Source organism: Physcomitrium patens, chromosome 23 (assembly GCF_059467195.1).
Source record: "Physcomitrium patens ecotype Gransden chromosome 23, ASM5946719v1, whole genome shotgun sequence".
NCBI classification, from domain to species: Eukaryota; Viridiplantae; Streptophyta; class Bryopsida; order Funariales; family Funariaceae; genus Physcomitrium; species Physcomitrium patens.
Genome location: NC_143432.1, coordinates 12,969,513 through 12,979,741, shown reverse-complemented (window position 1 = coordinate 12,979,741; position 10,229 = coordinate 12,969,513).

Sequence of the window (10,229 nt, the reverse complement as noted above, 5' to 3'; positions counted from 1 at the left end):
AACCATTGCCAAAGATTGTTGAAGGATTTAAGGATTTTAGGGAGGTACCACTGTAAAGCGAGATTATGGAGGTACAAAAGAGGAGGTACTCTCGCGAGATGAAGGTGCCTTTGATGCGAGTTTTATTGGTATATTGGAGAATGGAAATATTATGTATAAGAAAGTTGATGATTTTAAAAGAAAAGAAAGAAAAAGATTATATGATATTGAAGGACAATTACGCAAGATAGGTACATTGCAAGATGATGAGAGGATTTTTGGTGTTTATGAAGAAAATGGGCTGGAAGATTCATTGGAATTGATTACATCTATTGGGTTAGGGGATAATGATAAGATTGTTGAGATTCATTCGAGAGAGGTTTATACCATGCTTGAATCTTTTCAAGCACCAGAAGTCACAGTAGAGACGAGATATAAAACGGCAGATAAGAAGGTAAAGCCTGTTGCCGGACCATTACCAGAGGATTCTAAAGAACAAATGGGAGAAGCATCAAAAGAAGCAAGTTTAAGAGATCCAATGAGTATTGGACATCAGTTTACTGAAGAGACTTTTGAAGAATTGAAGATTGGTTCTGATGGTTCTTTATTGCCGGAGGAAATTACTTGCTTCAAAAAGATGTTGGCTAAACAAGGTAGATCGTTTGCCTTCAAATCTCATGAAATTGGGTGTGTGGATCCAAATATTATAACACCTATGGTTATCTTCACTGTACCGCATGTACCTTGGAATCTAAGACCGATTCCAGTATCGAGGGCACATTTACCTAAATTGGTGGAACTATTGAAAGAAAAGATAAAGATGAAAATATTAGAACCTTCATTTGCGCCGTATTCTAGCCGATGGTTTACGGTACCTAAGAAGAATGGGTCACTGCGGTTTATTCAAGATATGCAACCGGTGAATGCTGTAACTGTTAGGAATGTAGGAATTGGACCTATTGTGGATGAATTTGCTGAGGCGTTTGCTGGAAGGGCGATCTATTCAATGGGTGATTTGTATTCAGGTTATGATCAATTTCAACTTGCCGAAGGAAGTAGAGATATGACAACGATGAGGACACCGCTTGGATTGGTTAGAATGTACACTCTTCCTCAAGGCGCGACCAACTCAGTTGCACATATGATGAATAGGATGAATAAGGTATTGAGAGATTTTATTCCGGAAAAGACTATGCCTTTTTTGGATGATGTTCCTATAAAAGGGTGCAGAGAAGGAGACAAGGATGAAACTTTAGATACGAGGGGGTGTCGCAGATATGTTGTTGATCATATACAAGATTGTGAAAAGATTTTAACTCGGCTTGGAGAAGTTCATCTTACATTATCGGGTATGAAGTTTGTATTTGGAGTGCGAGAGGTTGTAATTGTTGGACATTTATGCGGATCTTACGAAAGAAAACCAGATCCGACTAAAGTTGATGCAATTGGAAGGATGAAAGAGGATTGTGGTTCTTTAACAGAGGTTCGCAGGTTTTTGGATGCATGTGTATTTTATCGAATCTAGATCCCTCATTTTGCTCACATAGCGGATCCATTATATGAACTGTTACGCAAGGGTTACCGATTTGAATGGAAAGAAAGGCATATTCAGGCAATACAAAGATTGAAGAAATTATTGATGTCACCTCCAATATTGAGGAAGGTTGATTATAAGTGCAATAGACCAGTGATTCTTACTGTAGACGCTAGTCCAATTGCCGTTGGATGGATGGTGGATCAAGATGATTTGAATGGGAGTAGATTTGCAGTTCGATTTGGGGCTAAAGTTTTAAGTATTCGTCAGCGTGCATATTCGCAAGTCAAAAGAGAACTTTGGGGAGTCGTTTCGGCTATGAAAGCTGAAAAGCACTATTTGATTGGGGCAGTAGTAGTAATTGAAACAGATTGCTTGCCATTGCTTGGAATGATTATTAACTGTTCAACGCCAGATATTGCAATGTTGAGATGGATTGCTTATATTAAGTCACTAAATCCAGAATTTAAGCATATCACTGGAAAGGACAATTTAGTAGCAGACATGCTATCTCGAGCAAGATACGAGAGGGAGGACAAAATGGTTGAAGACATTGATGATGTCGGATTGAAATTCTATTCAATATCAAATCTCAACAGAGAAGACAAGCTATTTCTTGAAGAATCTTATGAAGGAGAATTATTGGATATTGGTCATTATTTGAATACCTTGTCTAAGCAGGGGAATTGGTTTACAGAAAAATTCAAACAAATAAGAAAAAAAGCATATGGATTTTTACTTCGAGATGGATTCTTATAGAAGAGACCGAAGAAAGGAATTGGGATGCCACAACGAGTGATAGGCAAAAGGGAAGAAAAACTAAAATTATTAAAGGAGTTTCATGATAGTTTATGGGCAGGGCATAGAGGAATCTGGGCTACTTTTGCTAAACTCAAGGAACGATATTGGTCGAAAAATATGTATCGAGATGTGCTCTCATTTGTAGAGTTATGTGAAATTTGTCAATCGTATTCTAATATCCGACATCGAGATGGTCTTCATCCTACGTATCCTCTGGCTATTCATTTTAAATGGGTTGTTGATTTGGTTATTATGTCGGTTGGGTTATGGCAGATGAGATATTTGGTTTTAGCTCGTGAAGATTTATCAAATCTAGTAGAAGGAAGAGCATTGAGGACAAAATCTATAGAGGGGATTTGTAGGTTTTTTCTTAAAGATGTCATTTGCCATTACGGGTGCATAGGAAAAATCACTGCAGATCGTGGAGAATTAAATGCATAAGAAGCTCGTAAGTTCTTTGAAAAATGTGGAGTTAAACTATCACTGACTACTGCTTATAATCCGGAAGGGAATGCGAAAAGTGAATGCGGTCACCCGCCGATTGTGAAAGCATTGGTTAAAGCTTCTAATGGGAAGGTTAAAGAGTGGCCACGGCTTTTGCCATTTGCATTATGGGCTGATCGAACAACACATAGTTCGGTGACAGGATATATGCCAGTAGAACTTATGACAGGTCAAAAACCAATTATGCCGATTGAAGAAAAGGTACTTACTTGGAGTATGCTACCATGGGAAGATGGATTGACAAGAGAAGAACTTCTGGCTATTAGGATTCGACAATTGGAGCAAAGAACGAAAGATATCCAGATAGCATTGGAAAGGTTAAAAAGAGCAAGGTTACAAAACAAGGCGCGATTCGATAAGCAACATCGATTGAGACCAAAAGCAATCGAAAAAGGTGACTGGGTACTTGTTTATGACAATAGTTTGGATAATCAACATAGTACTTTGTGGAAATTTTCAAAACGTTAGTTTGGACCATATGTTGTAACAACTGTTCATGATAATGCGACTTATTCATTACGGGAGTTACATGGTACAAAATTGAAAATACCAATTGCAGGGAAGCGAGTAAAAATATTTAAATGAAGATACGCAGAGATGAATATGGAAGACCTTAATGAAGGTATAGAGATTCCGCAGCAAGAAGATGAAAGTGATATGGATAATGAAGGTGACGAAGACGAACTGGACAAAGACGTAGGGGATATATTCTGAATCAAACAGCAATTGGGTAAATTGGTGCATACCGGAGGATGCACAAGTTCAGAGGGGGTGGATGTCGTGTTGTAACACGAGTATACAGTGAAAATAAAAAGAAAGGAGAATTTTATTAATATTCAGTTACCTCGAATATTGGGAGCATCGACCAACTCCAGTACAAATACTGAGTGGTCAGGTTCAGTCACTCTGTTACAGTCAGCCGGGGCATACTGAAATGCTCCATTCGATTCCAATAACGGGAGTCAGCAGGAAGAGAAGGACCAATTCACACGACGGGTTCGAGGAGCCAATTGGATCCAATTTTGATAATCCAATCCGGGTCCTCTTATCCAATATGAGACCTGAATTGGCCGGTCAACCCAATGCAGTCTAATTACGGGAAATCCAGGTCTTATTACGGATCTTAGCCAATCTGACGCGAGGACCAATTTGACCCAATTACGGGAACATCCAGGTTACTACGGGCATCTTTCCTAATATAGGACCTGAATTGGTCGGGCGACTCAATGTGGTACCGATTACGGGGTTCGATTCTGTTTCAGGCTGTCCTGTTCTCTGTGCCGTTTCAGGGAACGTTGTTTTCGGTAAATGGATTTCTTAAAGGTAAAAACGGAGGAGAAAGCTTGACGGCGAGAGCCAATTTCGGATCCAAGCTTGAGGTGGGAGCCAATTCTGGATCTAAGACGGAAGATTGAAGAAATTCAGAGGATAAGGTTAGGGGGGATATAATTTTGAGGGGGGAGGTTTTTTTCTTTCGGGGAATCGGGGGGGAGCGAGTTTTCAAGCTTTTGCAAGGTTACTAGTTCGGTTTCATTGGAGGTTTTTTGAAGATCAAGGGAATTAGAGAGAAGAGCTTCATGCTTCGGGTCGGGGAAGGAAAGACATAGAATTTGGATTTTTCTTCTTCATAGAGTTTTGGGAAGACTGAGGCAATCGCTGCTGAAGTTAGTGTTGTAATGGTGAATCGGGATTTTTAAATGAAGTGGGTTTGAATACTCTTGACTGTTTTGTAAAATCGAGTTACGTCTGTGATTGAAGGATTAAAGGGGTGTCTATAGGATTGAGTATGCGGAATGAATGAAATTTATTGGGTTAATCTAACAGGATAGTCAGTGGATACAAGATCGTAAGTACAAAGGGATATTGAAGATTAACAGTTTGGGTTGTTCGGGGTTCTCTGTAATGTCTAGAGAACTATCGGCTGGGGCAAAAAAAAGACTTCAACAAGCAGTCAAAGAGCATCCGTATAGATTTACGGTACATTGTTGCAGTCGTTTATATTCCAGCAGTCAAAAACTGATAGACTGCTTGACTATCGGCGAATCTCCATACTACCTTCTACAGCCAGACGCCCGGCGCGTTCTCGAGCAGGAAAGCACGTTATACGACAGCGTCACAACTAAAAAGAAGCTACAAACAAGGATTGAAAGTAGATTGTTATCTTGTCAAGATCTTGATTCTTTTATAAAGAAGATTTTTATCTTGGTTTTGATGGATGTCGTCAATAAAAAGCCTCCACCACCTTTCTTGTATTTACAAGATTCTTTACTGGCTCCCATGTGCGTTTACTAATATCATATCTATGCCAATGGATAAGATATTCTAATTTATTTTGGCACCGCCTTAAATCTAAGACTTCTTCCACTTCAAACTCTTCATTATTGTTCACTTCTATAGAAGGAGGTGGAGTTTTTTTTCTTCTTATTATGTCCACTATCTTGTATGGGTCAAGAAGAGACACATGAAATACTAGATGGATTTTCATTGACTTCGATATATGTAAACGATATGCAACTGCATTGATTTGTGCAGAAATAGAAAATAGTCCAAGCCTTCGATAATCCAACTTGTCACAAGAACAAGTGGTCTTGATATTGTGATGAAGTAACCATAGCTTATCACCCATGTCGAATGGTGGTTGTTCCTTTCGATAGACATCCGCATTTATCTTTTGTCATTCTTGAGCTTCTTTTAATTGCGCCTTCATTATTGCATGTAACTCTGACAACCGATTTGTTATATCTTCTGCCACATGATTATTAACTTTTGAGAAATCAAACATGTCAAGTCGTGGATGATAACCATAATTGGCAAAGAAAGGTGTTTGTTGCATAGAAGAACACATCGTATTATTATAAGCAAACTCTGCTAATGGCAGAAGAGTTGTCCAATCATCTTGTTGATAGTTGATGGTACATCTTAAGTATTGTTCCAAGACTTGATTTACGCACTCTGTCTGTCCGTCAATTTGAAGATGAAAAGTCGAAGATAGTTTTATATCCACTTATAAATTCTTAAAAAGGATTCTCCAAAATCTTGATACAAATTGAGTTCCCCTATATGATATAATATCCTTTGATAATCCATGATAGCGATAGATATTACCAATAAAAAGCTTAGCTGTTTCTTCACCCATGATAGATTTTGTACATGGCACAAAATGTGCCATCTTAGTGAAGCGATCTACTATCTCAAATATAGAGTCATAAGAACCTGAGTTTGGAAGAGCTGTGATGAAGTGCATAGAAACAGAAGACCATGGTTGTTCTGGAATGGGTAATGGCTGAAGAAGTCTAAAAGGTCGATGACGAGGAGTTTTTGATCTTGAGCAAACATCACATGATTATACAAAATCTTTGACTACCTTCCACATTTGAGGCCACCAAAAATCGATAGATATCAGTTCCAAAGTCTTATTGTACCCAAAATGTCATGGTGCTAGAATGTCGTGATGAGCTTGAAGAACATGTGAACGTGCTTCTCCTTTGGAAAATATAGGCATCCTTCAAAATAGAGTAGATTGTTCTTGAACTCGAATTTAGAGGGATCATGAGATTTAGAAGAATTATTTATAATATCGTGAACTAGAGGGTCTGAAGACATACTTAACTGGACTTGCTTGAGAAAAGTTAAATCAACAGTCAATGTTGATTTTATTGCTCAAAGATGAAATTGCTCCAGCTTCAAGAGAACCATTCGTTGTTGCCCAAAAGCTGCATCTCTTTCTTTTGGTACAAGATAAGAACATCTAGATAAGGCATCAGACAAACCTTATTATTTTTCTAGTCAATAAGTGATGATAAACTCAAATCTTGATAAAGACATGTTTCAACAAACTTGACGACGATTTAATACGAGTGCTGACATGAAATACTTGAGGTTCTTATAATCCGTGTACACGGAGATTGGACTTGAGGTGCTTTTTAGATAATGATGCCATTCTTGAAATGAATCCACAATTGCAAGAAGCTCTTTATCGTGGATTTCATAGTTAATCTCGACTACTAAAAATTTCTTGGAATAGAAAGCTACTAAATGGAGCTTGTCATTTGCTCCCATTTGTGACAAAACGGCACCCAAGGTAAAGTCTGATGCATCTGTTTCCATAAAAAATGCCTTAGAGAAGTTGATGCGATACAAGATTGGTATAGAAGTAAATTCCTTCTTTAAAGCATCAAACGCTACTTCACCTTCTTTACTCCACTCAAATTTATCTTTACAAGTCAAATACATAAGTAGAGCTGTAACTTATGAAAAGTTCTTGATAAAGATTCGATAGTAATTTGCAAAGCCCAAAAAGCATTGCACATCTCATACTGTTCTTGAAATCTTCCAATCTATGATAGTCTGGACTTTCTTGGGATCCATCATCAGGCCTTCGTTAGAAATGATGTATCCTAAAAAATCAACTTGAGTAGTATAAAATACACACTTTTCCAACTTGGCATATAATCCTGCATCTTTTAGTTTTTGTAATACACAACGAACATGGAGTTCATGTTCTTTTGTATTCTTAGAATAGATTAGAATGTCATCTAAATAACAAACGACAAAATTATCTAAAAACTCACAAAAAACATCATTTATAAGATGTTGAAAAGCAGCTAGTGCGTTTGTAAGTCCAAAAGGCATGACATTATATTCAAAATGTCTATATGTAGTTCGAAAAGTAGTCTTCCAATCATCTCCTTCTTTGATGCGGATCAAGTTGTATGCTCCTCGTAGATCTATTTTTGTGTAGATCTTTGCTTGATTGAGTTGATAAGGGAGTCTTGAAATCAAAGGTAAAGGATATCCATTTTTTATGGTGATCTTGTTAAGGCCCCGATAGTCTACGCACATCTGTAGAGATCCATCTTTTTTCTTCACAAATAAGATCGGCACTCCTATTGGAGATTTTGAATGGCGTATGAAGTTTTTACGCAAGTTCTCGTCAATATACTACTTTAGTGCAGCCAACTTGTTTTGTGATAAACTATAGATTGGTCCAAATGGCAGTTGAGCTCCTTCTTCAAGATCAATTGAACAATCATAAGGTCGATGTTCTAGAAGAATATCTACATTTTTCTTTTCAAAAATATCTTTGAATACTTGATATTGACTAGGAATACCACTTGACGTCTTTTCACTATCTGAAATAGACGTGGCATATATAGCAAAAGATGACCTCTCTTTGACTGCATGCATGAAAGCTCTTGCCCATACTAGTAAGGGCTTAGATGCACTAGACTTATGTATTTCCTCTTGATTAATAGAATTTTGAAATAAACTACTAGGAAAGTTAAGGTTACGGGAAATCCAATCTATTTGAAGATTGTACTTTTCTAACCAGGATAGTCTTAAAATGACTGGATTCAAAGGAGATCGTATCACATTGAATATTACTATACTATTATGATCTTTAATTACTACATCTAAATGAACAGTCTCATGGGTAACATCACCAAAAGACAACGAATGACCATCTATGACTTCCACATGTACGGGTTTGATTTTCTTGACTAACAATATTTCTTGTTTTTTAACAAAGTCTTCGTCTATAAAACAAGTTGAGGCTCCTGAATCTAATAATGCAAAGACTTTATGAATTTTGGATCCTGAACACAAATCTATTGTAAAACAAGGTGAGGGATCTGAGGAGAGAATAGGACCTTGACTAGGTGTTGCACATGATTCCAGCCGCACGGTCTCTATTGTAGTTAGAGGAACTTGTTTTCTGATACATTGTCTTCTTTTGCAATCGTACTCCTCATTTTGTAATTGCGTTGCTTCCTTAGATAATATTGAGCAGTGTGTTTAGCTTCTTCTCAATATAGACATAAGCCCTCTTGACGTCGTCGAGTCTTTTCTTGCTCTGTGAGGGATTTAAAACGTACCATATCAATTTGTATTGGCTTTGGCTTTGATGGAAAGGTTTCCAAAAACTTAGAAGGTATTGCCATGTCTTGACTTGTTCTTCTCCACCCATATCTTTGTTCTTGACGTCTTTCAAATAAACAATTATCATATGCAATAGCTTGAGCAATGAATTATTCTAAAGAATCTGTTTTTGGCATTGTCAATAACAAATCTTTGACATTATCTTTTAATCCATAGCAAAATTGATTGATAAGGGCTTTATCATTCCAGTTCACATCACAAGCAAGATTTTGGAATTCAGCGACATACATGGTGGCTGAACGTGATCCTTGTCGTAGTGATACAAGCTTGGTCTCTACTACCTTTTTTTGATTACTTTCTCCAAATGTAGCCATAAATACTTCCAAGAATGAGTTCAAATCATAGAGTAGTTGTGAATCTTTTTTTATCAAAGTTATGAATCAAGAGAGAGCACTTCCAGATAGAAGTGTGCCTATGAATCCAACTTGAGTAAATCCATCATGGTATTGGAAAGGATGCAATCTTAAGTAGAGTTTAAGTTGTTGTAAAAATCCTTGAAATCTTGATCTTGTTCTGTCAAACTTTTCAGGCATACTAATCCTTACCTCCCTCGAGCTTGTAGAAGCAAAACTCTCCAAATTTGGTTGCGAGGCTAATCGACTTGTTTCCTTCAACTGCACAACTTCTTGGCGTAGACTCTAAACTTCTTCTATAGTAGTAGGAATAGTGCTTCCATGGTTGGTGTTGGTGATGCGTGAAATTTTGGTCCTAAGAATATTAATAAGCTCATGAAGATCTGCAATAGTTGCAAATCTATTTTCACTTCAATCAAGTATAGCATCCATGATTTTTTCTTCCATAGATAATTCAAATGAATTCAAAAGTTAAATAAGAAGAAGGTAATCCGCAACCTCTAAAACCAAATTCCACAAAGATGGGTAATCTACTCTCTTTAAGGAAAAAGTCAATATTAGAAAACAAGATTTTTTATTTAAAGGTGGATAGTCGGCAACTTTCAAAATACAATAATAGAAGTGGGGTAATCCACTCACTTCTAGAACAAGACAGAAACAATATGTTAGCACTCTTGTCAAAACTATCAAAGACATGAACTCCAAAGAAAGATAATCTCAATATACTCTTGTATCAGTTAAAAATACTTAGAAATCACTCAAAAGTGATAATATATTGAACTAGAATGGCTATTGCTAAAGACTAGAAAACATGACGACTCTTGAAACTAGACTAGAAATAAGAAAGAAGTTGTCAAGAGTGAAGAATGCTTCACTCTTGTCTCTATATATACTATCTAACTAGGGACTATATGGCAATGTTCTATAGGACCTCCAATATGTATTGACTTTGTAGGACACTTGCCTTGACTTACAAGGCAAATTTTTCTATGTGTGGGCCACATAGTTAGCTTGGTCTTCAAGCTAACAACATGTGTGGCACATGGCTAACTTGTTGACCACGTTTCTAATCCAAAAAGTTAATTAAAGACACCTATGAAGTAAAAGCAGCATCTATG